This window comes from Anolis sagrei, chromosome 4, assembly GCF_037176765.1.
Source record: "Anolis sagrei isolate rAnoSag1 chromosome 4, rAnoSag1.mat, whole genome shotgun sequence".
In the NCBI taxonomy this organism is placed as follows: domain Eukaryota; kingdom Metazoa; phylum Chordata; class Lepidosauria; order Squamata; family Dactyloidae; genus Anolis; species Anolis sagrei.
In genome coordinates this window covers 157,511,840-157,536,573 of record NC_090024.1, presented here as the reverse complement: position 1 = coordinate 157,536,573, position 24,734 = coordinate 157,511,840, and the positions used below count along the sequence as shown (strand labels likewise).

Sequence of the window (24,734 nt, the reverse complement as noted above, 5' to 3'; positions counted from 1 at the left end):
TAATTTTTTGCATCTGGTTAACCAGTTAAAATTCATAAGTAAACCAGGTTTTTTTAACCTGAATTTTTTCGAGCTTTCCTCAAATAATCTTGCTATTTGCTGTTTACATCAGGAATTGGCATGATAGATTTACTCATTCAGCTTATGGTCTCTGAAATAGTTCTACTCTCCCTCAGGACTACCTCACAGATATTTCTTCTCCAAAAACTCCTATGGCAATTCTTCAGGACCAAGAAAAGTTCTGCATGATGTTTAAAGTCTCAAATGATTCTAAGAAGGGATCTAAATCCATTCAATAACATGCAACCTGGGTTTGAAAAGTTAAATTCTATAACTGAATGTGTAGATAGATATGTACAACATAGAATCCCCTGAAAGCACTGGAATACTAGCAGCCATTTATGTTTATAATGAAATATAAAAATTATCAGCAGATGCTTCCATAGGCCTTTTCAGGTCAGGAAAATCTAAAATCCTTCCAACCACTATGTCACCAAACCAATGAGGTTTGGGATGTTTGTAACATCAGAGTTAAGCATTTCTGCAATTTTTGCTTGCATTTGATTGAAAATTATGATATGGCTGTTGAAAATTGAAGCATAAAACACGTCTATTCACTGAAAGTATTAACCTTGCTGTACCTGGGGCAATTTTTATTGTAATTCTAATTTGTTGCAATTGTGATCTCATCAGATTGACTATAGGTTTCAGTATTCAAGTTGTTAACTTCAAAAAGATGCTATTTCATAAACAATACAATTCTGAGAGATGTATTGAAAGAAAACCTTTTCTTTTCTTTTTTTGTCTTATTCTTGTTTTTCTTTTTTTTAAGATTCTCTTTACAGGTTTATGTATAGAGTCATGAGTATTTTTATTTGTGTGCTGTGCATATAAAAGCACTTTGCAGTATGCCTTGCAAGATCCTTTTTGCAGGAGTTTGGACCAAATAGTATCATGGTGGGGCTGGTGTACAATTAACCCCATGCAGTCCAAAAATACACGAATGACACATAGTAAAGGGCAGCTCTTGGGAACACAAATAGCTGTATATCAAGCTTTCCCACTGTATCTGTTCTCCCAGTCCCAGTCCATGTGTTATCTATGCCCAGTCCATAGATTTGGTCTTTCTCTTTCACAACCTATCCTAAGTTGTCTTCTTAGCCCCACTGGATTACAGTTGTTGGATGGCCATCCATCATTGAGAGGTAATTGTCTTCTAATCGTTGGTTTTATAACCTAAATGGGAGTTAATGACTGAAACTCTTCCTTTGCTGTCTTTGGAACATGACACTTTTCAACTAATGGGAGCTGGCAGATAAATAGTGCTGTTGAAACTTTTCAGTTTGAAAAACCTGCATAAGGCAAAGTAAGCTGGAGTCTTTTGCTAGGTGGAAAAAAAACAGGGGATGAATTTTGAGAACCTAGAGCAGTTTTTCTGTCTTCTGCAAGAGGCAGGCAACCTCTTTGTTTTTACTTAGTTCTCTAAATCATATAAATACTACAACAATTGTGTTTTAAAGTGTTATTTTGGAATGGCACTTTTTTCTAGCTAGTATGACAATTGGCTACAGAATTCTGTAAGCTGTATTTTTTTGAAAGACATTCTCCAATTTGCAGCCCTATCTTATCTGAAAGGGAACTAAACTTTCTATTAGCAAGCAATATTTATTATTATTATTATTATTATTATTATTATTTCAAATATGTAGGGAAATAGAAAACTTCAAAACAGCTTTTATCTATGTGATTCTGGTCCAGGGTATTTGAAGGACCATACCCTCACATATAAGAATTTTTCTACAGTGAGATTGCATGCTATTGTGAGGTAAGAGGCTATGCTAATGGCAGCAGTACTCCTATGTCAGACAGGCTTTTTGTTGAGGAGTCAAATGAAATGTGCTAAACAGTTACTACACACCACAATAGGAAGAAGTGATAATGGAAAAGGACCTCAAGAAGAGGCACTAGGGCTCATATTGCAAACATAGGTTGGATCATGGAGTGCACAAAAAAAAATCAGAAAAAGCACACAGTACAAGACTATGGATTAGTTTTAAAGAAATGGATGTGCCACAATATTGGGTCACCCTCATGTATCCTCAAGACACTACCATCAGGATAGAATATGAATGGTTTCTGTGCAGGTACAGCTGTACCAGGAGCTCAAATTTTGTTTGCTTTGCATTGAATGTTTGTTGTAGTCCGAAGTTTCAGGGACTCTGCAAATAGGTGGCTTCTTTTGGCTGCAATCATAGGGCAAGCCACCTGTCAATTTTAGTTAGGTTCCCTAGTCTCACCCCCTTTTGGGGTTTTAGAGGGAATAGGAGCCAGTTTGGGTTCAATCCACACAGAGAAGCCTTTCATGTAGACATAATACCAAGAGCTCCTGTAGAAAGCTTCATCTTCTACGGCTTGGCCGGGGAGATATACAGCCTACAGCTTGACCGGGGTTATGCAGCCCTACAGCTCCTTTGCTGAAGGACTTCAGTCAGCCATCCCAGAAACCTGAATTCTTTTCCCCTGGAAGTCTACAAAGCTCTGCTTGGTAAGGGTCACTTGCGGAAGCTAGAAGTAGTTGGTACCGGGTGTAGGGGCTCCACACCATCAGAGGCAAAGACAGACTGCCCAGATTAGAAGTTAAGGATTTCCCCATTAGTTACAGTTATGAAGATAGTGCCTGTTCCCATTGGACAAGATTGAGAGAGAGCCAATAGACTGTTTAAGAAAGCCTTAAAGTACCTATTTGTTTTCATTAATAAAGAACTTTGTTGAACCTTTAAGCAATCTAAAGACTCTGTTTAAGAAAATCCAAAGGCCTTTAATCTGAGGCAGCCCTGGCATCCCATTGGGCACACAGAATTTCTGTCCTGTCTATAGTCTTATGTATAGGCCCAGCGTGTGACAGCACAGTTTCCAACTAGCAAGACCATCAGACAAGGCTGCATTTGATCACCCTATCTGCTTAACCTGTATATAATGTATAAAGAAGGATCAGATTTGGTGAAAGGATGCATAAAAATTGTAGAAAGGAAAAACAACAATTTCAGATATGCATATGAAACCATAGTACTATCTGAAAATGACAAATAAAAAACTGAAGAAAGTAAAAAAAAGTGCAAAGGTAAGTTTATAATTGAATATTAAGAAAACAAAAAAGATCACTTATGATTTACACAACTTTAAAATAGATGATTGAAATAATTAAATATTTTCCATATATTGGTTCAATCATTAATCAGAATGGAGACTGCAGCCAAAAGGTCAGAAGAAGATCAGGACATGAAAGAACAGCTAAGAAGGATCTAGATGAGATCCTGAAGTTTAAAGATATATTAGTGAACAGCAAGGTCAGAATTGCCTTTGCCATTGGACAGTGAATAAAGCTGATAGGAAAAAAAATCAACTCATTTGAAATGTGGTGTCTGAAAAGATGTGTACAGATACTGTTGATTGTGAAGGTATTCATTACTAGAAAAGACAATGATGCTTGATAAGATAAAAGGGAGTAGGAAAAGAGGAAGACTACATTCCAGGTGGATAGATACAAGCAAGGAAGCCACAACTCTTGAATTTGCAAGATCTGAGGAGAGATGATGTTGCTTGCATAACTTGGAGGTTTCTTATTAATAGGGTGGCTATATGTTGAAGTTTTCTTTTTGTCGTGTCAGGAGTGACTTGAGAAACTGCAAGTCACTTCTGGTGTGAGAGAATTGGCCGTCTGCAAGGACATTGCTCAGGGGGCACCCGGATGTTTTTATGTTTTATCATCCTTGTGGGAGGCTTCTCTCATGTCCCTGCGTGAGGAGCTGGAGCTGACAGAGGGAGCTCATCCGCGCTCTCCCCGGATTCGAACCTGCGACCTGTTGGTCTTCTTTAACCCACTGTGCCACCGAGGGCAATATGTTGAAGTGAACTTTATGGTAGACAACTTTCCTATTCTGGTTTCTATCATCCCACACTCACAGGTACATTTGATATGAACATGAGAAGGACTTACAACTTCATCACATGAGAGATTTTCAGTGTTGCAGGATGCTTCTGCCCCAGTTGAGCCATGGAGTCCTACACCATCCATAAGATGACGTAAGCTCACATCTGGCGAGGCTCCATGGCTCAACAGGGGCACAAGCATACTATGATGCTGTGCCAGGAACACGGGAGGATTCCATTTGCCACAGAGGCTGGTGAATTGATGCAGGGGATCTTATCAATGGGATGAGGTCCCTAGTGGCTATTCCCTGTCTCCGGGACCCTCTTCCCAGAAAGGTTAGATTGGCACACACATTCTTATATCTCTGCATGTGAAACAGCCCTTGTATAAAGTGCTGGTTTTTGTTGGGGTTTTTTTTGTTGTTGTTTTTTTGCTGCTGTTGATGTGATTTTAATTTGTTTTATCAAGTTACAGATTTTATGATGGATTTATTGTTTTTTTAAGTTTTGTATGCTTTTAGTTTTTGGTATGTTTATTTTAACTATTGCAAACCACTAAAATTATATTATATAGTATACATATATGCATATATTTAGAGTCGTACATAGGGTTTTTGTTCCTGAGTTCCTCTTCCTTCTCTCTTCACAGTATGCTAAAAGACAAAAATAATTTGAATGCAACTAGTCAAGACAACAAGGAAATTCAAATAAGACATAATGTTAGGCTTTCTTCATCTATGACTTTCCTTTCCTCCTTCTCAGGCTGCACCACCTTTATTGCTTGCTCATGCTAGTATTCATACATCCTACACAATCTGTTAGTGCCCTTGACCTCAAGGTGTCTCATCTCCCACAGCCTTGCCCATGTCCCACAGTTCACACAAGCTCCTCTCATCACTAAGGAATGAGGCACAGCTCCATTGTGTCTCAGCTCAGCAGCCCTCCCTTCATCCCAACTGCCACTGCTATGGCCTCAAAGGGAGGACAGCAGCCAGCATTTGCTGGATTTAATCTCCTTCCCCATTTCCATTCACTTTTGTGTGCTGATTGTAAGTCTAGTGGCAGAGAACTGTCAAATTAACCATTTTAAGGTACCCTGGAGCCTTTTTGGTTGAAGGATGGGATATAAATAATGTAAATAAATGAATGAATAAGGAAAACTTCCTTGAATCTCTTTACTTCTAACATCTACTTAAAATTATCTGGCTTTTCTTTCTGTATTGATTACATGGATCTTTCAACTGATTATATTTTAATAGAGGCTGTTTTATCCAATTTATATAATATTATTGGTTTCATGTTGTTGTATTTTATTTTGTATATTATGTATTTTATGTATGGCATCTTTGTGTGCTATTTTGTGAGCTGCTCCAAGTCCCAATGGGAGATGGTGGTGGGGTAGAAATATATTATTATTATTATTATTATTATTATTATTATTATTATTATTATTTCTCCTTACTTTTTGACTCTACTTATAGCCCATTCTTTTCCTGGACCATGATTCAAAGGAAGATTTAATGTATTTTTTATTTATTTCATACATTTGTACCCCGTTGTTCTCACCGGGGGGGAGGGGGGCTCAGGGGGGCTTCACAACAAGCACTCATTTTAGTGCTGATCACAAACATAAAATACAGTTAAAAATAATTCATTTTAAAATATATTATATTAATAAAAGCATTTGTTTAAAGTCACACCGGTTTAAAATCAGTGTCTCGGTCCATTTTCCTTCATATCACATTAAATCATCCCAATTTTTTTCTGTTTTTTCCCCTCCCTCCTGACACTGGAGAAGTAAGATTGTTAATGTGAACATTTAAGTCTTGCTTAGATTGGATGGAAAAAGTAGAGAAAATGAATGAAACAGAACAATGATCTTCTGCTTTTGATTTGTGTAGCCAAATGAGAACTTTTCAGATTTTAGTAACCAGTAGGCTATTAACAATTGTGGGAGCTGAAGTCCAAAACACTTGGAGAGCCAACGTTTGCCCATGCCTGATTTAGAAACTTCAGATATTTTAAAACAGGTTTTCTGGCTTCTAACAAGAGCACATTGCCAAAATCAATTAATTGGTATTCAGTTCTAGGTGCATGTTTTGTATTCAGATTGGTTTGGAATTTTAAAGAGCTTAGACACAACATACCTAACAGATGTCTTTTCTCATGTACCATGGTGATATTTGAGTTGAAGGACAGATGTTTTCTTAAATGACACTTCCTCTGTGACAGATATAGAAAGAGAGATCACAAAAAACATGTTCTAAACGACTTTGGTTCCTCAATTATGAAATGCCTGTTCTCTGGAGACTCACCAAAGTGTGATCTTGAGCACTATTCAGAGGCATTATACCACTTCTTCAAGCAGACTTAAAGAGTTAAATAGGGTTAGAGTTATATTGGCAGAAGCTATTGATGACATTTTAAACTGATTAAATTGTTCTCTGCTATAATGAGATTTTCATAGTTTGGCAAAGACACAGTTCATAAATAAATTTCATTAATTGCAAGGTCTATGAACCACATATTGAAAAATTCAGAACCACCAACATGCTCATTACTAATGAGAAGAGTATTGTAGCTAGTTGTTTACAGAGGATTGTAGTTAAGCCTACTGCTTTGACAGTTGCTAAGCTAAATATTTTAACTATTAAACTTATAGTGTTCAATACCAAAGCATACTGTTTAGGTAGATATATACCATGTTGCTTTAATCTCTGACTACCCTCTAAATAGCTTCCAAAGTGCAAATAATATAATTACAATGTACATATGGCTTTTGCTTTGCATAGTTTTTCTTCCTGGTATTAGTGGAAGGATCTTTATACAACTTCTTAGTGATTTTCAACTTGCTATATAAACAACATTCAAATTAGTAGTGAAATATAATTTGGCATTTGGCATTAAAATATTATTTATGTGATTCTGTTATTAATGCTTAATAGACGTAACAAGAAGAAGATGATGATAAAGATGAGAGATAGATAGATTATTAATAGATGATAGACAGATAGCTAGGCAATTATCCTGTATAAGCAGGAAAATCATAGCATCACTCTCTTCCTTTTTATTCTTATTGCTGGTGTCCAGTGAACCATTTAGTGCATTGTAATATCTCCAAGGCAACACCAGGCCAGTCTAGAATAGATGATTGTATAGTTGAACTTATTCCTGCACAAAAGTAGCTCTCTCTATAGCATACTATAGAAGTTCAGCCTCCTATAAGCATATTTTGGTTTACCTCACATCAGACATTAGAATAGTATCATATATATCAGACCACACTGGTCGTGAATAAAGCAAGCTTCTGTTTATTTAGTCTCATTGCTTCCAGTATAATGTTCCTGTGTCCACCTGTTGCATCTATAATTAAGTAATCCTGCATTTGCACATGTTTAATTAGCTGCTCACTTAACTTGTTGAATAATGTCTTGGGACTTCCAGATGAAGGTGTGGCCTACCTACTAGCTGGGCAGAATAAATTAATGGCTAGGCTCTGGGTGTGTGGATTATGAAGCAAACATTTTGTGCAACGAGTTATGTCATATTACTTTCATTATTATTTTTTGGCAGCCTAGGCACCAATAAGGAAAAGGCAATTTCACTGATGTTTACTGATGAAAACTACAGATACACTTGGAGGATAGAGTAATTAAAGGTTTTGCTTTTTCTTAAAATTACATCAGAGCTGACTTTTTGCTTTCTACAGGTAGGGCCGCATCGTTCTGCAGGCTTGCTTGTAAATTCTCTGTCCACTCCCCAAAACAGAATGAATGCATCTCTTTGTGAGTGAGTGGCAGTGTTTCCAAATGCAACAATTCACTGCTGTTCATGCCTCTTCTTGCTTTCTTGTACTATAATTATTTGAATGTGTTCCTTGGCTTTACTGGCTTCAGCAGTGCTAGCAGCTACAAGGTTCCTAATGCACCCGATTAGAGAGTATGGTTCTGTTCTTTCTCCCAAATTTATCAGGATCTAGTGACTTCAATAGTGGGAGCTACTGACTTCCATGTGACAAGGGTGGTGAGCCCCACTAAGGTAATAACCCCTATCCACAAATAGATTGAGCACCTTGGACAGCTCTTTGAAACCTTGATTTAAAACACAAAAGAGCCAACTCACTGGCATGGAAGCCAGCCACCACCAGACACTCTTTGATTTCCCATAGAGACATAGAATCAGAGCTGGAAGAACTCCCCTGCCATGCTGGAACACACAATCAAAACACTTCCAGCAGATAACAAATTCTGTTTCAAAATCTCCAGAAAAGAAGAGCCATACTCAGGGGCAGTGTATTCCACTGTCAAACATCTCTTACCATTATAAAGGTTTTTCTAATGTTTAAGTGGATGTCAATAGGCAATGTGCACAATGTTATATTCTCGTGATGTTGTGTTTGTTTGTTTTTTAACATGAAGATCAGATTGTGAGTCATGATTCATGCCAAGGTACCTGTCTATCTCCTTCGGGTCTCTGCTTGAGCCTTTTTTTCTCGATACCATTTGCATTTTTAGTCTTAGAAGAGTGTCCACTGCAACACTTCTGGGTACATTTCTTCTATTCAATATTTATATCCCTTTTGTTTAACCTAACCTTACATATACTTAGGCAAATAGCAGTTCTTGGGCTAAACTATCCTTTCATGTTGGGAATGTCCTCAATCTGAAGGTGATACTAAGATATTAACATAGGAATTGTCAGCAAAGTAGTTCTTTAACTAATAGTGCCACCATAGAGCATTGTCTCACACTAAAAATGATCAATAAGGGGCTATACAGTTCGAAGCCAGGCTATTTGAAGGATTGTATCAGCATGATGTACTGGCTTGAGAGTTGGACCATGACTCTAGAAACCATGGTTTAAATCCTTACTTGTCCACGGAATCCCACTGGGTGACCTTGAAGAACTCTTGCCAAGAAGACCCCATGACAGAGGGCCCTTCCACACAGGCCTATATCCCAGAATATCAAGGCAGAAAATCCAACAATATCTGCTTTGAATTTAGTTATCTGAGTCCACACTCAGATAATGTGGGATTTCCTGCCTTGATATTCAGGGATATAGGGCTGTGTGGCAGGGCCCAGAGTTGCTTTAGGGCCACCATAAGTCAGAAATGAGTGGAAGACATACAATAGAATGCATATCATTATATGAGCCTATTTGAATTCTAAGGTCTTCTCTGTCCATTTCCTTCTGAAACCCATTTGCTGGGAAAAGGCTAGAGTACCACCAATTTTTGTAGCTGCTCCCAGGAACTGGATTTCTCCAGGAAGGCTATGATGTATCCTTCCATGTTCTTATTCTTCTGGAAAGTAACTATGATTTTTTTTTCTGTCAGACTTTTAAGGAATTCACCGTAAGTTGTTTTTTGTTTTTGTTTTTGCTGTGCTACTTCGTTAATTCATAATATATTATCTTTTAATTCATTTCAATGGTTTAATGCCAATAAATTGTTTTATTGTTGATAGGTAGACAGACAAACAGACAGAAATGCAGCTATTTTATATGGTTTTTAAATTGGTATTGAGAGCAGCTTGAGAGAGCTGGTGTGATATAGTGGTTTGAGTATTGGGCTAGGACTCTAAGAAACCAGGTTTTGAACTCCTGTTAAGTTAGAAACCCTTTGGATGACTTTAAAGAAACCACACACCCTCAGCCTTAGACAAAGGCAATGGCAAATCTCCTATGAATAAAAAAAACCCTCACAATAGATTTGCCTTTGGATTGCCATAACTAGGAAACTATAAGACACAGAATAACAATGGCTTGAGTCCTGTTATTGAGAAAAATGTGAGATATACCCTATATTATTCATGTATAAATCTATACGTTTTTGTAAAAAAAAAAAACCTGGGTCAATTCATACATGTGTTAATGTGAATGCTGTACTTTATGTCTTATCGATAATTGCTTTCCCTCCATCAATATGGGGTGGGAGGGCGCTTTGTTCTCCTCCGGTAAAGGGAGAGCTGTAAAGTAGTCCCCGTCATCACTTGAATTGGACAGGGCCAGTGTGGTCAAGTTCCCTGTCTCAGTCTCCATTCCAGAATTCATTTCTGATCCACTCTCCTACCCTTTAACCATGTATTTTAAGGGTCGCCAATGAGGCCAGGAAGGAATCCCCCCATGTTCTGGATGTTTTTTTGTTGCCTACCCTACAATGTTCAATCTAGGGCAAATTGGGTGAGTTGGTTTTAAATAAGCTATCATGCATAAAAACAAGGATAGGTCTACACCTAATGTACCCCTTTGTGGTTTAGGCCATGAACAGGAACCCTAATCTGTTGTTAAAAGAACTGAGGTGAGGGTGAACAGTAATGGTCTTGAGGGGGGAGAGTTCTGGTCTCAATATCATCTAGAATTAGGATGGAATTCATCATCCATTTCCCTGAATGGTCACCCTGGAATCTACAGTTTGTTGCCACCAGGAACCATGGCGTCTCACCCTTGATGGATGAGGAGGAGTAGGTCTTGGATGGCCACTGCCTCAGTTACATTATACACAAAATTAATGCCTTTAAATTGGTTGGAAGTTCACAAAGAAATTGATTGGTAACATTTAATAAAAGTTGCCCATAGTTTAACCCACACTAGTGTGTTGACTTGTTATTTCACTGGTTTGGAAGCAAAGAAACCATACCCTCACTGAGTAGAGTGACAAAAGGCAAGATCTCAGTCTTTTCTGGAAGAACTTCAAAGAAGCATTGACCCGCCTCTACTATATCTGCTGTGATATTGCTTCTGGCTTTTTTGAAAGCCTGTGTGGGAAAATAACAATAATGACAAGGGGTAATTGGTTGCAAGGTGGCATTGGTACTACCCCCCTCTGTATCCACAGGTCATATCAAAAACTATAATTTTGGCCCCAAAACCCACCCTTGACTTATGTGAGGTCAATTTGTCCATGAATATATATAGTAGATGATGATGATGACCAACCCTAGCTGCAAATATTTAATTCTGTCTACTTTATCAACTCATATGCTAACATTCTAAAATAATAATAATAATAATAATAATAATAATAATAATAATAATTTATTTATTTATTTATATTCTACCACCATACCCAGAAGGGTGGCTTACAAAAGCACTGATAATGCAACAGTACACAAAATACAAGCCCTGAGTCACTCCCACAACCCGGGGATTGAGAAGGGCGGGGTACAAATATCTGAAATAAATAAATACATATACGTGCACATCAGGCATGTAGCCGGGGGGGGGGGGGCTCGGGGGGGCTTTAGCCCCCCCCCCCCCCGAAATTTTCATGGTGGTTCGCAAAAAGGCCTTAATGGTGCATTATTTAAACTGTTATGTTTATTCATATCATGATCTGATCACCATACTCAATATATCCCATATGCATGGGGGTATTGGGGTAATGATACAAAAGGTTTGCTAGGCTAGACCCTCTTTCACTCAGACTCAGCCCCCCCCCAAAACTCAGCCCCCCCCCCTGAAACCCCCTCTGAAAAAAATTCAGCACCCCCCCCCCCCCGAAACAAAATCCTGGCTACGGGCCTGGTGCACATATAAAATAAAAAAATGTAAATTTACATAAACAATTTAACAAAAACATTATCAAAACCCCTATTAATGTAAATGTTCAGTAAAACTCCACCATGGCTGTGGGTATGAAATAGACTGTGATCACTATCAGTCACACACTTCAGCATTCTGGTTCACTAATTCATATTTTAGCTGCCTAAACAGATATCAACAGAATGCCTCCAATATTAAGTGAGAGAAAAACACCTCTTTGAGATCCATTAGGCATTGCAAAGCAAGTATGCAACATGTTATGACAGCCAACACATTTTTGGCATTGTAGAGAAGGAGACTTATTGTCCTGGGCATAGCTTTGACATAACCACACGATGAATATTGTTATCAGTTCTAGACACCTGATTACCAGAAATCTATTGGCACATTGCAAGGAGTTCAAAGAACAACGGGATCAATTATTAGGGACCTGGAGACTGCCTGTCTAGGTGATAAGCTCAAGCATGAGAATACTTGTCAGATATTCAGAGAAGGCGTACATGGTAGGATTAGCAAGAGGTAAGGATAGGAATACAAACAATATTATTAAGATGAAATTAAGGGAAATTACCTTTAAAGCCACATGGAAGTAAATAAATGATTGAGAATAAAACCCACTAGCACTGAGAATGTTAATAAAAGCATGAATGAGCTATTTAGAAGGGATACTGTGAGCCATTTAGTCATTTAGGTCATTCAAGATGCAATCCTATACCCTGAGAGTAAGTGCCTTTAAACTCACTATGCATTTTTTCTCTGAATAGATGTGTACATAATTGCTCTATTAGTCATTTAGGCAGAATATTGTATACCTAAAATTCCTCCCAAGGAACCCCCCCCCCCCCCACGCTCCCTCTCTCATTCTCTCTAGAAATCTCTAAAGCAAAGGCATTTATTATTGTTCTAGACTAGGCTCCTTTACCTTCACATCCATGTTTGACAAGATGGAGGGAGGCAATGGGTTTTGTAGTCCAGCACACATGGAGAGCATTATATTACTTTTTTCCTGCAAGGAATAGAGTTTTCTCTTGCCTTTACATCTTGATCTGCCTTTTCAAAAAAAAATCAAATAAAGTTACAGGATGAATGTGTTAGATTTCCACCCTTCTCCTCTCCTCCCAAGTGAAATTCTATTTCAGATAGTAATATAAAGGGCAATTCAGAGAGGCACGGAGCTGGAAATCATAAGGCCATGAGAGGAAAACATAAAGCCAGTAGCTTTTCAAAATACATGTATAAGCCCAGCAACTAGGAAAGTTGAGCCACTACACATGCCTTGAACCTCTCTTTTTTTAGTAGATAGGTATGCGAACTGCCAGCAGATGGCACCACTTTAATTTCCCATAATGACTTGGAGCAAAACTGGGGATCTTGGAGGGAAAATAATTTTGTAGAAGCTCAGAAACCACTTTACTACTTAAAATATTATTTGAAAGGACAAGTTGGCACTATCCTTTTGTATTTTCTTGGTGTGCATGGAGTTATGTAACATGAAATGGAAACAGGATTTCATTGTCAGTTTTTCTTACTCTGCAAGTGAAATTATAAGCAAAACATTTTAAAATGTCTCTGCTGAAATGTCTCAGCGCTGGTGTCAAAGATCAGGTTTTGTGGTGGAAAATGAAAATAGTCCATGACAATCAGTTTTATCACAGTCATGAATGTGTAAGAATCCATCAGGCTTCTTCTTGAACTATTTCTGATCTTCTCAATTTTAGTTGTTCAGTGGAAATGGAAGAGATGATTTGATGTTACATTCATTCAGAAAAGACTTTTGGAAAGGTACCAAATGAGAAGCATAATTGGGAATCAGATAGGTGAAGAATTTGGCTCTTCAGTCCAGTTGGTTTTGACATCCCATTCATGCTGACATCACTGCCACAAGACATGGATTCACCTAGGGGATTGATTAGTAGTGAATAATCTCTGGCTGCATGTATCTCTTGAATTTTATCTTTTCTGCATTTCTCATCTTAATTTCTTCAATTGGGTGATCCTGAAGTAGGAGATACTGTCTAGTGATCAAGCCAGGTCAATCAATATCAATTCAAACCCTCCTAGACATCAGTGAGATTCACCAATTCATTGACAAATACGCATCCTTTGAGTAGTCTCTATATTTGAACCCTTTCATTGTGAAATTCCAGAAGCAATTCATACTTCAATGTTTGGTTTCATTTCCCAACATATGATAGTCTGGTGTACATGCTTCATAATTGTTCAGATGAGTTTTACCACCCACATATAGAAACCACCTTGAATAACAGCAAGAACAATAAGGAAACAAATTGCATGATGAAATGTAGCCCGTCTTAGTCAATGATCCTTGCAACAACTGTTTCCTATCTCAGTTCTGCCATCTTAAGCAACTGTGTTTAATTTAAAAGACAGCCCAACACAGAATCAAGTGTGATGAAGTAGGAGGTTTGGAGCCTTTCTGTATTTATAAAGATGCATGAGCTACAGTTACATAAGATACTATCTTCCAAAACATTTAACTACTTTTGTACAAGCTGGTGAGGTTCATTTTCCTGACTTAAACCAATTCTGAACCTCGTGTAGTATGTGATCAAAGTGTTCGAATACAGGGGGTCTTCAAACTTTTTTAACAGAGGGCCAGGTCACAGTCCTTCAAACTGTTGGAGGGCCGGATTATAATTTGAAAAAAAAACATGAATGAATTCCTATGCACACTGCACGTATCATATTTGTAGTGCAAAAAAACCCTTTAAAACAATACAATAATTAAAATGAAGAACAATTTTAACAAATATAAACTTATTAGTATTTTAGTGGAAAGTGTGGGCCTGCTTTTAGGATTGTTGTCGTTGTTGTTGTTGTTGTGTGCTTTCAAGGCATTTCAGACTTAGGTTGACCCTGAGCGAGGGCCGGGAAAATGACCTTGGAGGGTCATATCTGGCCCACGGGCCTTCGTTTGAGGACCCCTGTTGTAATAGGTGCCTGAAGTTAAAAAAATAAATAGACACAAAGTAACAGATATTCCTTTATTTCACTCTGATTATGAATATAGAATGAAGAAAAAGTTGTCACACTGTTACCTGTATTTCCCAGTCACATAATTACTAACTTCAGGAAGCAAAATCTCAAGTCTTTTTAGCACTTGTATTTTATAGCAGGATGGGTAACTGTAGTCAGTCAGGAAGCATTTTCTGCTATTAGAATCTCCTATGGACCATATAGTTACTGAAAAATTCCTCATCATATGCCCCTTTCTACAAATCTGTCTGAAGATTGAAGTTCAATTGATCTCATTTCTAACATCAAAACATAGAAGCAACACCAGCAGGAGGCTCAGAGTCTGCTCATCTGTCTAAATAAACTGTTGTGTTCCAAAGTAATCAACTTTATTAATGAACATTGAAGTGTTACTTTCCCCCTGCAAACTCATTCTATCAGATTGAAAATCATGCAGTGGACCAGTAGTCAAGTCATCAGTAAAATGGTTTGCTACGTGAAATTATCAGAGGCCACAGTGTGGCAATAGTGGGAAAGGAAGCCCTTTCACAATTGAGATAAGGAGTCAGGCTACCATAGTAAACATTATGCAAATATTGAATTCCTGAGCAGATTGCTGTCCTACCATTGGAGCAGGCTGATTGCAACTATAGAGTTCCTCCATGCAACACAAATCAAGGCTGGAAACACTTCTCTATTCTGTGGCAGGGCCCCCAGCAGATCACTTAGCAACACAAGGCAGGCTCGGTTCATCCACCCCCGTCCACCACCTCCCTTTCCACCATGAGGCAAAGTCCTTATTATTTAAGCCTCCTTCCAACCTTGAACTGGTTGGAGAAAGAGAATAAGGGATAGGTGTGTGGCTTTTGTAATATGCTTAATGTGCTTTAATTGCTTCAAATTAATCTTTAGATTGGGTTGATTGTTTATTTTTTTGTACTTTTGTACTACGTTGCTTTGGGTGCTATATTGGGAAAAGTTGGATGTAAATCAAGGAAATAAATAAATAAATCTGCCTAATTGGCTGGCACTGCAATGAACACCACCACCACCACCCCACCCCCCCCCATCCCCAAACTGACTGAGATTGATAGAAGGTTCATTTTCTGTAATAAGAGTGTACATCCCAAATACTTCAATTTGAACCCCTTACATTTCCATGTTCAGAAATAATCTATGGAACAATGCCATTGTTTCATAGACAATGCGTAGTACAAAATATATAGATACTCTTATATATTGATATAATGTTGAGAATATTATTCTACATTTGTTAAAAAAAGCTTTGTCAGATCCCTTAACCAGATATGTGCTGCATAGGCTATTAGGACCTCATCTGTTCTTTTTGAGGGAAATGATAACCTTCTCTCTTACCATACAAAAGATACACAGTCCTATAAAAGCTTTGCCGATATTTCACATGGCTCTAATAAGACTTTCAAATTCAATGAAACTTGGAAGTGCCACATGAAGTGCAGATTTCAACGAAGTGCTTGTTGAAGCCATTGTGAGATCTTCATTTGCCACATCCCTTGGAAGAAAGGAGAAATATCAATAAATGGAAAAAAAATGTTATCAACTATTTTGATACATTGAAGTTACTTGCAATTAATTCATTTCCCTGATAATCAAGGTGCTGGGGAAGGAAACAGTTTCAGATTTTGAATTGTTCTAGATTTTGGGATACCTATATTTGCATATAATTTAAAACCCATAAAGGTGCTTCAGCCACCATCTTACATTTCACATGCCCACCCATACCACCATTTGCCTGCTGTAATGCATAGAGATGGGGATGAAAAAGAAAAATGTGAGAAATGCAAAATGAGAGGCTTCTTTCACATCTCAACACTCATGACCTGTGACAATGACAGCAAGGGTCATAATTTACATATTTTGAATGCTATTACATTCCATCCCATAACTGTGCTATACCTTATAACCTAAGGATTTAATATTGCTCTATACCATATCTAAAGAAGTAGGTTCCTATCCATGAAAGTTCATGCTAATATATTAGTCTTAACGATGCTGCTAGATTACTTTCTTTTTGCTTCCCACTCACTTTTTCCTCTAATGGAAAATACTTTAATTTGCTTTTGAGAAACAGAGAAGTAAAAAAGGGTTTAACTAGGATGATTCCAATTTCAGAGGTATTTAATCATATCACTAAAGCAGCAAATAGGCACTTTGGGTCAAAGTTCCCATGGCCTTGCTCAGATGTGGCTGATAAATGGGTTCATCCATGAAAGAAATAGCTTTTTTCAACATCTTCTGGGAAAGGAAGTATTAAACAATTAGTTGGTTTCAATTAGCCATGTTTGTTGCTTCTTGGCCACAAACACGAGATATTCTTGCCCAATAAAGAAACAATGATTATATTGACTCACCACCACTTTCCTCATGTTCCTGTTTTGGGGGTTGTTTTTTTTTTTTTTTTTTTACTTTTAAAAACAATACTTTCAGATCAAATTCTTCAAGAATGATCAAGAAAATCATTTTTTAGATCAAGTTCTTCTGGAAAAACTAAAAAGGACATAGAGAACCACCCACTGATGAGAACACAAATGCATGTTCTACCAGTAGCTTTACTGAAATGCTGCTTTAAAAGTTCACCTAATATTCATGTTTTTCATTTTTATTTTCTGTTTGCTTCAAGTCCTTGAAGAGTTTAAGTAAGAGAACAGAAAATGGACAAACTTTTAGTGTAAACTTGGTTCTGCTGTGTCTTATAAGTATATAATGGCACTCTGAAATCGATAGGGCTCATAACTAAGGGATGAGAGTCTACACTGGACACCAAAGCTGAGGCCACTCTGGCATTACAAGGTCTTCCAGGCAATTCTATGGTCCTCCTCTGAAAGTTTCCACAGAGACTTATTGAAGAACCTAGCCAATTCCTAGAGACAATGCCACTCAAGGAATTTGCTAGATCTTCCAGTGAGACCCTATGGTAACTTACAACAGAATGTGTTAATTTCAGTACGGTTCACTATTAGCCATGTTGTCATGCTTCCATGACAAATTAAGAACCTATCCCCTGTGGATGTGGCAATTGTACTTTATGTCTTTTGATTTTATTGTTAGATGTTTTGAGTCATATATTCAATGTGTGGGGGAGAAGATTCAATACTGATTAAATAAATATGTTTTAAAAATTGTATCCATTCTAGAAAATTACAAATGAATAGGAGCTGGTATAGAGGGCTTGCAAAGGCCACATGAAATTATATTTGATGCTAGCTGGATTGATTTGATGATAGTTGGATGATGCCAATTTATAGTGTACCCTTTCATTGGGTTTTCTTGGATAGTAGAGGTTTGGCATTGTCTCTCTTTCAAGCTGATAAAGTGTTACTTGTTCTGGGTCATCTATGGTGCATCTAAATTGTGGACTCTATTGCACAAGGCAGGCAAACTGGCACTGCAACTGGAACATAATCTCTGGTGACAGTCTCTATCATATAATGGTGTGTGCATCCCACTGTCGATCTCCCTTTATTTATTTATTTATTTATTTATTTACTTTATTTGTATACTGCTCTTCTCAGTCCTTAGGCAACTCAGTGATTATCCAATCCCTTGCTATTGAGGGGTAGAGTCCATTCATATCTTCCAACCCACAAAATCTCTCTTACCTTCCTTGGTGCTATAGGTCCCTTCTGCATCTGTGCCATCAGAAAAGTGCTACCAGAGTGTAAGACTTTCTTCCTCTTCACCCCCCCCCCCCCCACTGTCTCAAAACTGTCCAGTTTCCATTTATTTAATATTTATATTTGTATTGTTTTGTTTGTCAAAGCTGGAATTGTAAAATTGTTGTTGTTGTTGTTATTGTTATTATTATTATTATTATTATTATTATTATTATTATCTTTATTTATACCCCGCAAAATCTCCCAACAGAAAGGAGGAAACCATGAAAATGAACAAAATCTGGCTACCACTATTTAAAAACTCTAAAATTAGAACAGTAAAGGAAGAACAACACTCAGGAAACAGAGGAATTTCAGGCATGAAACATCATGTCCTTCATTCTTCAATGCGGCTTATAATGGCCAAGGCCGCCAACAAACAACAACATACAAATATAACAGTAAATAGCTCTAAAACGTAAAATTTTAGTATAGAATAGCCATAGGGCTCTTCCACACAGCTGTATAACCTATAATATCAAGGCAGATAATCCTCAATATCTGCTTTGCACCGGGTTATCTGAGTCCACACTACCATATAATCCAGTTCAATGTGGATTTTATACAGCTGTGTGGAAGGGGCCCTAGTGCAGAATTATGTCAGTATGAGGAAGTACAATTGCAGGGCTATGAACAGGTTAATCGGTGCAAGGGCATGGTTAAAAATAAGTGTGATAGTGTAGATGTATCTGTTATCAAGGATAGTGCCATTATAGTGGAATAGTAGATTCATGTGATAAAGACTTGCAGGATTAATTGAGTTTGCCACCACTTTAACTGCCATGGCTCAGTACTATGGAGACCTGGAATCTGTAGTTTGGCAAGGCACCAGCACTCTTTGTCAGAGTAGGCTAAAGACCTTGTAAAACCATAACACTGAGGAATGGCAGTTAAAGTGATGTCAAATTTCTTTAATTCTGCAGTGTAGATTCACCCTCGGTGATTTTCTATCCTCCAGGTGAAAGCTGTCATGCTTTATCATACTAATCAGAAACATTCTGAAAGTGGAGAATTAAGTCAGAAATTTTTGGTACTGAAAAAAAAATACTTTAAAAAATCTCAGATAAGAAACACATATTTTAATAGTGATACGCATGTGGGTACTTTTTACATATAATTATGAACCCTTTTGGGAAACAAGACACAAAATCATATTTTCCTGGTCAGAAACTGCAGAAAAATGATTTAGACTGCATCTTATTCAGTCATAAGGCCTGTAGGGATTTAAATTGTAGTACTTTTAATATAGTTAGTAGTAGCCAGTTGCTTACAAATTGAAAAAGGCATAAGAAGTTACTGCAAAGAGTCCCTATGAAACCGAAAGGAAGGCAACATCTGTTTGATTCATAATAGTTTTCTCTAGCTTTTAAAAAAGAAATTGCAATGCAAAGATAAGTGTAGTTTATTTAACCACACAGTGACACTGGAACCAAACCTTACATTATTTTGGAATTAGTAGCTTTTCCCCTGAAGTTTTCTGTCTGATGAGAATAACAACTGTAGTAGGTGAGAGAAATCTAAATTGAAACTGCATTGGAAAAAGAAGTATAATGAATCCGATCTAGCTTCAGTTTAGTTTTTACAGAGTATTCAGGTTTACATAACTACTAACTGCATTAAGAATATTAGTCTAGTTCTTAGTGAAGTGGCCATGCAATTTTTTTAGGAAAAGGGGGCTTTATAATAGATTCATTGCCTTCCTCAGCACAAGAAACTATATTGAACAACATCCAGAATCTAATCTGAATTAAGTTTAAGACAGAATTTAAAATAAAACCACTAAGCAGATTCCAAATGCCCCCAAAGCCCCCAAGAAACTCAGTATTATTTTGGCTATTTTAACTTTGTTTTAAAAGAAATTGATCAGTACAATTACCTCCCAAAACGCTCTGGTTCCTAGCAGTTTCATGTGTCTGGAGAGCAATGGCTGTTCTTTGTGAGTTAAATCAATCTTTAAAGAGCCTTTCAAAACTAAAACTCGAGTTTACCACTGTTTTTCATCTCCATGAAAAAGAGATCCATCTCCCAATATGTCAGCCTATCTGAGGGTTTTTTTTTTCCTTCCCAGCCACCTCAATCTCTATATACCAGTTAAAAGTTTTAAAGGACAATAAATCTGAGCATTTTACACAGTGCTTTTCATAAGGGCAGTTCAATTTATCTCTATTCCTGAGAAAGATGAATGTTGTCACTCTGCATTGCAAAGCCTTGCATTATGGGAATGAAAGCGGCTGCATGAGAGCATTTATGGACGGCACAAGCTCAAATGTCACCAGAGCATCCAAATATGGATGAGGCATCGCCCAGCAACTGCCATCTGTTGAGTGTTTCGTGACAGCTGTATCTCTTGACCAGAACTGGTACAGATAATCAGGGGAGTCGGTGCGTAACAGACCCCCCTCCCTTTGCTCAGGAGAAAATTCCACATTCACCCGGCCTGTGACTCGGGCTTTAATGGCACTGTAATGATTTTCTAACAGACACAGTGGTATTCAGCTTTGATTTAGGGCAAACAATAAACTACAGCACACTTTAAAAGCAGCAGCTAGGAATTCCTAATGCAACGGTGGTTAGTCTTGGATGAGTGCTTATAGCTGCTTATGCATTGCCCAGAGAAGGATATTCGTACCAGATGAAAGTTATTTTTCAATAATACCTTGTGTGGATTCTTCCTGTCTGTGTCTCCTGCTGTCTGCCCTTACACTAGTATCTGACAAGTCTTGGAAAAGACTGTTTGATTAGATGGGATTATTGTAAATGGGATTATTGTTATGTATTGAACAGAATCTGGACTCTTGCAAGTATTTATTATTATTTATTTCGAGGTTTTATATACCGACCCTCTCACCTTCAAAGAGAGGTGGCATGTGTTAACATACAAAGAATATATAATAACAACACAATGCCACTTCATTACATGGTTAAAATATCAGCACTATACACGTTAAAACATTATCATCACAGTTAAAAGAGCCAAATCATCCGACACCATCACAATACCATTCATCATCCTCCTTTCATGTGGGCAAAGAATTAAATCAGTTGTCAAATGCCGCGTTCCACAACCAGGTCTTTGTTAGTTTCCTAAACGTCATGAGGGAGGGGGCAGTTCTGATCTCTAATGGCAGGGAGTTCCAAAGTCGAGGGGCCACCATCGAGAAGGCCCTGTCCCTCATCCCCACCAGCCGTGCCTGTGAAGGTGGAGGGACTGAGAGCAGGGCCCCTCCAGACGATCTTAGTGGTCTTGATGGTTCGTAGGGGAGAATACGTTCGGAGAGGTAAACAGGGCCGGAGTCATTTAGGGCTTTATAGTCAGGTTTTCCTGCCCTTAAGAAACACCAATTTAATTAAAGCAGTTCCTTGTCCAGAATTTTGACACAGGCTGAAAATAAGGATGCATCTACATTTGTATTAATGAAGTTTGACACCACTTTCACTGCCATGCCGAATCCTATGGAATCCCAGAGTTGTAATTTACAGGGAATTTAACCTTCTCTGCTAAATTATTTTTTTAAGTTAAAGGGGGGGGGGGGAGAGAGAAATAGAGAGAGAGGGAAAGGAGAATAGAAATATACATTTGTGTTCCAATACGCCTTGCAATTAAAAAAGCAAACACTCAAGGGTGGGAGCTTGTGGTGAGAATTGCAGGAAAATAATCCTGGTGCTTGACCAAACGACAACTCTCATGATTCCAAAGTACTGAGCCATGGCAGTTAAAGAGGTGTCAAAGTGCATTAATTCTACAGTGTAGTGATAGCAGCAATAGCAATAGTACTACTACTACTACTACTACTACTACTACTACTACATGCTCAGCTTCCCTTATCCATAATCCTGAAATCCAGAATACACCCCAAACCAATGTTGTCCACATGTGTGATGTCTTTGCTTTCTGAAGCTTCAGTGTACATAAGCATTGTTTCATGCACAGTATCATTAAAAAATATTGTGTATATAAAAAATAAAATAATCTTTGCATTTTGTTTCAATGGTTTTTAACTGGGAAATGTAGATCTACAGAGACACTCGCTGGAACACCTCAGCAAGCGAGAGTCCAAAAGTGGCAGGCTCAAACCCAGAACCTCAACCAATGGCTGATACCAAATGAGAGACTCCTCCCTGGGCACATAGAGGACTGGGTGACTTGGAAGGCGCTGAACAGACTGTGCTCTGGCACCACGAGATGCAGAGCCAAACTTCAGAAATGGGGCTACAAAGTGGAATCCTCAACATGCGAGTGTGGAGAGGAGCAAACCACTGACCACCTGCTGCAATGCAACCTGAGCCCTGCCACATGCACAATGGAGGACCTTCTTGCAGCAACACCAGAAGCACTCCAAACTACTGGTCAAAGAACATTTAATCAACTACCAAACTCACAAATTTTGTATTTTGTCTATTTGTTTGCTTTGTTCTGTTAGAGATCTTTTGACCCACCTCCTTGCTGTTGCTGGAGTCAGGGGGACAGCTTTAAACTGGCTGTCCTCCTTTCTTCACAACCGTGGACAGCAAGTGGAGAGGGGAGGCCTGGTCTCTGAGAGGTCCCCTCTATCTTGTGGGGTTCCTCAGGGGGCCATTCTCTCCCCTCTGTTATTTAACATCTATATGCGACCACTTGCTCAGCTGGTTCGAGGTTTTGGGCTTGAGTGTTATCAGTACGCCGATGACACTCAGCTGGTGCTGAAGATGGAAGGCCGACTGGACTCTGTACCCGATTGTTTCCATCAGTGCCTCGAGGCCGTTACTGGATGGTTGCGTGCCAGCAGGTTGAGGGTGAATCCAGCAAAGACGGAGATCCTATGGCTGGGTCGACCGGGCAGTGGGGACATCCAGCTGCCTACCCTGGATGGCAAGGCGCTACGCCCATCATCATTGGTAAAGAGCCTGGGAGTCCTTTTGGATCCCCTGCTGACGATGGAGGCCCAGGTCTCCGCCGTTAGCAGAACCGCCTTCTTTCATCTGCGGCAGGCTAGACGGCTGGCCCCCTACCTGTCCAGAGACGACCTAGCTACGGTGATCCAGGCCACGGTCATCTTAAGACTGGACTACTGTAACGCCCTCTACATTGGCCTTCCTCTGTCAGTGATCCGGAAGCTCAAGTTGGTACCAAATGCAGCTGCTCGGCTTCTTGCGGGAATTCCAATGAGATGCCACATAACCCCAATCTTACTACAGCTGCATTGGTTACCAATTGAGCATCGGATCACTTTCAAAGTGATGGTACTCACCTTTAAGGCCTTGCATGGTCTGGGGCCAATGTATCTGAGGGACCGCCTCACCCCCTACCAACCCCAGAGATCCCTCCGTTCTGAGGACCAAGATCTATTGGGAGTCCCCAGTGTCAAAACCTTGCATCTAACAGCAACCAGACGCAGAGCCTTCACAGCAGTGGCACCATCACTCTGGAATACTCTGCCACCTGAAGTCCGTGCCTTGCGGGACTTACCAGCTTTCCGCAGGACATGTAAGACATACCTGTTTCAACAGGCTTTTAATGTTTGATATTGTTGTTTTTAAATTGTTTTAAATTGCTTTAAAATTTTGTTAGATTGTAAGCCACTCCAAGCCCCAGGGGAGTGGCGGCATATAAGTTTAAATAATAAATAAATAAATAAATAAATAAATAAATAAATATGTAATTTGACTGGTTGTCCTGACACGACAAATAAATAAACTGGGAATGTTTGAATATTGTTTATATTTAATCCTGTTTTAATGTTCATATATTTTCATATTTTAAATGGTTATGCTAATGCTTTTATATTAAGCCGCTTTGAGTCCCCTTCATGGGAGATAAACTGGGGTATAAATAATAATAATAATAATAATAATAATAATAATAATAATATGATGATGATGATGTAGAAGAAGAAGAAGAAGAAGACAAAGAAGAAGACAAAGAAGCAGCAGCAGCACAGATGAATGTCATGTTTAGACTCAGGTCTCATCTCCATAATATCCCATAATCTAAATATATTAAAATAGAGGTATTCTAAAATCCAAAACAAAAAATCCAAAATCCAAAACACTGCTGGTTACAAACATTTCGGATAAGGAAACCTCAACTTGTACTGGCAGTACTTGGTACTACTACTATTACTGTTGTGATATTTTCTGTCTCTAGCCATATCGTTGGGTGGAACAGATCACTCTCCTTTCACCCACAAGTTCCCCCTCCTCATTCCTAAATCTACAAAGCTGCCATCTGTCTGTCCTGCTTGTGATGCAGCTTCTCATAAGCTGGAGGCCTCCCAAAAGAGAGACAGTGTGGTAAGGTCATGAAATGAGAAGCATAGGTGCTGGAGAGATGGAGAGGTCAAAGTCAAATCTACTTTGAAGTATTGTAAAAGCTTTCCGCCCAGTTGCCCCCTTTCCCCACTCTCCCCTTTTCTTATAATCACTCCTCTGCTTCTTCACACATACGCTTCATAGCTACACGCTGTCACACCATTGTAGGGAAACACAAAAATCCAAAAATGCTCCCAAAATGAGGAGAGGAGGTAATGAGAGTGACCAGACACCAGTTTACCCCCCTCTCTACTTAAACAGGCTTAACATCCAGTGTGAGAAATGGGAGCATTTTGTACCATT

General features: G+C 38.6%; 1 long non-coding RNA gene and 1 other non-coding gene across 2 annotated transcripts in view; one reads left to right on the top strand and one right to left on the bottom strand.

Moving 5' to 3' along the window:
- Positions 1-24,734, top strand: part of LOC137096827 (uncharacterized) — a 401,635-nt gene that overhangs the window by 101,380 nt on the left and 275,521 nt on the right. The window lies entirely within an intron of this gene.
- On the bottom strand, positions 15,728-15,835 carry LOC132775305 (U6atac minor spliceosomal RNA). Its single transcript, XR_009631510.2, has one exon. It is a non-coding gene; the product is annotated as a U6atac minor spliceosomal RNA (small nuclear RNA).